We start from the raw sequence: 5,056 nt of genomic DNA, 5'->3' as shown, positions 1-5,056 counted from the left end.
GAAAAGTGATTGAGGTGGCTCAATATTTGAATGAATGAATGTATAAATAAATAAATAAAATTGGATTTTAGATTGATAAAGGGGGTCTCTGAAAGTACTCAGGTGAAGTTACTCACTGATCAAATGATGTGTAAAAACTCATAAAAATCATTTTTCACAAAATCATTTTTATCAAAAAGCTCACAAAAATAATTTTTATCTAAAAGCTGCATAACAACATAACTTTTATACATTATTTTCATAAGACATACAAAAAGAAAATAATAGAACACTGAAAAAAGCAATATTTTAAGGACATATTTAAATATCTAAAATTATTTGAAGACAGTTAGTACAAATATTATTATTATAATACCATTAAAATATTAATGTTATTATTAAAAATATAAATCGCAATTTAAATCATGTGTGTATTTATTTATTTATTTAATTTCAATTAATTTCTCTCTTAATTGCACATTTATTTTATTTATTTATCAGCCATTCATGTAATTTTCTCCCAAAAGTATAACACTGTAGCAATTTGGTGTTTGTTTGAGAGACCTGACACCTGACGTCAACAACTGGCTCAGCCATTATCTGGGGTGTTACTACCTGTCTATCCAAACATCTGGTCTCCACTTGTGGTGCAGAAATTGCATTCTACTGTAATACCTTATACTTTAGTATAGTATTAGGTCTATATATTCCTTTAAAAAAATGCTACAGCTTTCATAACAGAAAAAAAAAAAATCTTTGCATGACCGCCACACATGAAAGGGGACAATAAATGTGTCACTCTTCACAATATTGTCATGGTGGGGCAGAACAAGACGGTCGCTAGAGACCTGTCTCTGGCTTCTCAAGTGCCAGAGCTGAACAGAACCCTGGTCTACTGACCCATTTCCTGATGGTCCAGGGGAATCTGCATTCAATTTAAAAAAAAAAAAAAAACTCTGCTCAACCTGCCACTAATTAAGCACCAACCTCATTAGTCTTTGCTGATATCAAAATGTCTCTCTGCTGTTTATTCTCTGAGTTTTATGAGTCAACTCTGTTGTGGTGAGTGGGTAAAGTGGTTAAATTTGATAAATGAGGCATTCTTTAAATATTAATTATGCATTAATTACATTCATAAGACAAAACAAACTCCCGGTTAAAGATTCATGAGGAGCTAGCTTGGCTTATTTCCTATTCTTTTGTCCAATGCAAACACTGTGAGGAACTAAAGGATGCTGTTTTTCAGAAGAATAATGCAAAACAGATTTAGCTTTTTTTGGTCATAAAAGAAAAGACATTCATGGGTGAAAGAGCTGGACCCTGTGCAATATTGTTCCTGCCCTCTGACTTATGACCCCGTCTTGCTCCTCCATCTTGAATTACAGCACATGGTGCTCTCCACGACCCCATGACCTCAGACAGACATAAAGTAGTGGTGAACGCATCACAGAGAGAAGTTATGACACCAGCAACTACTGCTATCTCAAAGAAAGACAGAAATCTAAACAGAAACTCTGCACCTCATCTTGTAATGTGCCCCTCCATCCCACATCTCTCTCTTGTTCATGAGTTCAACCTTGCTTCCTTCTCGAATAAATATTTTACTGGTGGAAAGTTCAGTAAACAGAGTCATGAATGGGTGTGAGTTGCTGGAGAGGGGAGTCGCATGGGGAACATGTTCGGCAGGTGGATCGGCCCCTGTGGTAGCATTAGAGATGCTTGGAACACCATAGTAAGATACAACCTCCATCCTCTTCCAGCAGCATCATCTGTCACTCATATTCTCTGTTATTATACAGAAGGAGCTTAATTTTAAATCGCAGTTGATGATGCCATATGGGATGTGAGCATACATGTCTGGTTTAACATGGCCAAAATGTTGTTGCTCATCCATTCTCCAGTAATAGAAATTCTCCTTATTGTTGGTTCAGTTGAAAATGAATATGTCAACATGCACCGCCTCTATTTTGAAACTTGTCTTCTGTCTGATGAGATGATCAAAGGCACAGGGCCTTAATGAGAACATATCTCTCAGAAGCTAATGTTCTCCCTTCAGAAGTTTGGTTTTTAGCTCATCGTTTTATTTTAAGATTCTGAACACCTTATAAATCCAGGTCATTATTTGATGAGTTTTGTGTTTTGTGATTTCATTTCAAGCAAACTCTATTGTACTATTGTACACTTATAACAAAGCTCAAAGGTTTTGCATCATACTGTGAAATTATGTGCTAAGTCATAACATTTCATATCTTATATGCATCTTCTTTTCTGTATTTTTCCATATAAAATAACAGTCCATCATATAAAGTGCCAAATAAATCTTACCACAATGAAACCATTATTTCAGTTAAATATATATATTTTTAAATACTACTGCTATTAACATCTGACAATAAATAAATTATACATAAATAATACTGATAAATATTATTGATAATATACTGTAGGTGTTGGTAAAAAAAAGTTGTATAAAAAATAGTAGCAAGAATTAAAAAAAGTTATATTGATAATATTGTTATTATACTAATAATTACAATATAATTGTTATTATAACAAGTTTACTATTTATTGTTAATATTATTTTTAATAATAATTAACATACTATTTTTGGTGTAATTATAACAACAAAAATAGCAACAAGAATAACAGTAACAACAAGAATAACAATAATAGTAAACATGATGACAATGATAATGATGATGATTATTATTATTGTTATTATAACAATAAAAAAATAAAAATGACACAATAATTTGTTATTTTTTAAAAAAATGTAACAAAATTATATATATATAAAAAACTTTCAGTGAATGATGCGTTAGGTTAGCATTGTTGTTCAGCATGGTGTGGGGCCTGGGTTCAAATGCCACCCTAATATAATTTATTTAATAAACTAAGAAAAGAACAGCTTTGACATTTTAATAAAAACTCTTGTGTTACACAGGAAAAATGTCAAATGAGTTTTTAGTTGGGTACAGTAAATAATGACAGAATTCTCAGTTGAATCAAGCTCCATTTGCTTAAAGGGGTCATTGGATGCCCATTTTCCACAAGTTGATATGATTCTTTAGGGTCTTCATGAAAAGTCTGTAACATAGTTGGGCTAAAATTTCTCAGTGGTAGTGTAAAGAACACCTTTTTTTACCCTGTCAAAAACAGCTCTTTTCAGAGCAAGCCATTTTGTAGCATTTTCCTTTAAATGTTAATGAGCTCTGCTGACCCCGCCCCTCTCTTCTGAGCCACTCTCTAAAGGACTGTTTACTTAAGCCGCATTCATTGTGGAACTTGCTAATTAACACATTATTAGGAAAGGCGATTTGCAAAGATTAATAAAAAAACCTTATACTCACTTCTTCTGTTGGCGAAGCTGGATCAGGAATGATTTGCGTGAACATTTATGTAGATCGGGGGTGCATTCCCTTCAAAAACAAACGTAATCCACTGCGTCTTCAGCAGCTCAGATGTCAAGAGTAAATGATGACTGCAATGTTAATTATTACATAATTAATGTTAATTATTACATCCAACAACAGAACACCTCAGTCGCTTAGGAGACATTCTTGTCTACGTCTGCTCCGGCAGTGAAACAATGGTGGACTGATGACAGCTCACTCAGGGCAAATCTAAGTTAAGACTTCAGTCTAGTCTATGCTGAAACTCCACTGTCAATCAAACTATATGTGGGAGGAGCCTGTCTGTGTGACGTCACACAGACAGGCATCTTAGATCTGTTCGATTTGAGAAAGGGGATTAAAAAAAAAAAAAACACTGGGTGGATTTTTATCATTATAGGGTGGTCGTGTACACACACTGCCAACTCACATTTCAGTTCAAACTACTTGTAAAAGTGAATTTAGCATCCGATGACCCCTTTAAACTGTGAAGGCAGATGATTTCCATATGATGATTTTTACATATCCAAACCTTTTTTTTTTTTTTAATTTACAATAACCATTCAACCTAATTAACAAAGATGCAAAGATAACACATTCTAAGAAAACACTAAGAAAATTGCTCCTGGCCACCCAAATTAATATTCACGTCAACTTTTAAAATCTACTCGTCTAACTTGTCGTCTAACTAAAGCCCATGTTGAGTTCAACGGGCACTGATGGGGTGGAAGGAAAAGACAGAGAGAGATATGTATGTGTGTGTGCGTGTGATTGTGGTCGTGCTGGTGGGTGTGTGGTGGGGGTGCGCTCTGGGTGCAAGCACGGTGACAGCAGTGAGAGCTGTGCTGAAACAGTAGCCGACCCTGGCGGGCCAGCCACACAGGCTGTGAGTGGGCCCTTGCTCCAGGGAGGACAATTAGAGCAGTGCAGGCAACATATGGCCTAGCAGGGCAGCCTGCTGCTGCAGCAGCTGTGGACTGGTGCGAGAGATCAGAGACACATTAAAGCGACTGTTCCCCACCCCTTTTCCCTCGCTCTCCATCTCTTTCTCCTTCTATCTCTCTCTCCCTTCCATGACTCTGGCACTCCTCCCCCAGCTCTCTTCCTCTCTCTATAAACGCTTATTTAAATGACAGCTCTTAACTGACCCTCCCTCCCCCAGCCCTACTTGCATGCCCCCAGGCAGCTCTTAATGCAGAGGAACAGGGGAAGAGAGACAGAGAGAAAGAGCGAGAGTGAGGTGTGCCGCTAAACTTCTATTTTTTTCCCTATCTCCCTCTATCTTGCCTCTGAGACATAATGAGAGCAAAAGTGGTGGTTGGTTATACCTCTGTGTGTCTGTCTTCACCTAAGAGCACCATCACAGGAAACAGCAAGTGTCATGCAAAATACATGAAGCTTCTTCTTGACATCATAAACACATCTAACAGGCGGTAGCGCCGAGAGAAGAGGTATGACATCAGTTAACTGCGCACATAAACTTACACTGCTGTTGATTTTGACAGGGATGGCCAACTGTGGTGTTTGCCTCGGGTGAAATTCACTGGGAATAGCAAGAAAAGCAAGTAGGGTTGCATGCATGTCTGACCTTTGACCTTTGATGTTAGGAACAACACACAGTATTTGGATTTTTTAGTCAAATAGATTTACATAGACAAATGTTGAAACATAACGTTTAAATGTTA

This window comes from Cyprinus carpio, chromosome A21 (genome assembly GCF_018340385.1).
Source record: "Cyprinus carpio isolate SPL01 chromosome A21, ASM1834038v1, whole genome shotgun sequence".
Classification (NCBI taxonomy): Eukaryota; Metazoa; Chordata; class Actinopteri; order Cypriniformes; family Cyprinidae; genus Cyprinus; species Cyprinus carpio.
The sequence above is the reverse complement of the archived record's forward strand: the minus strand, read 5'-3'. Positions refer to the sequence as shown.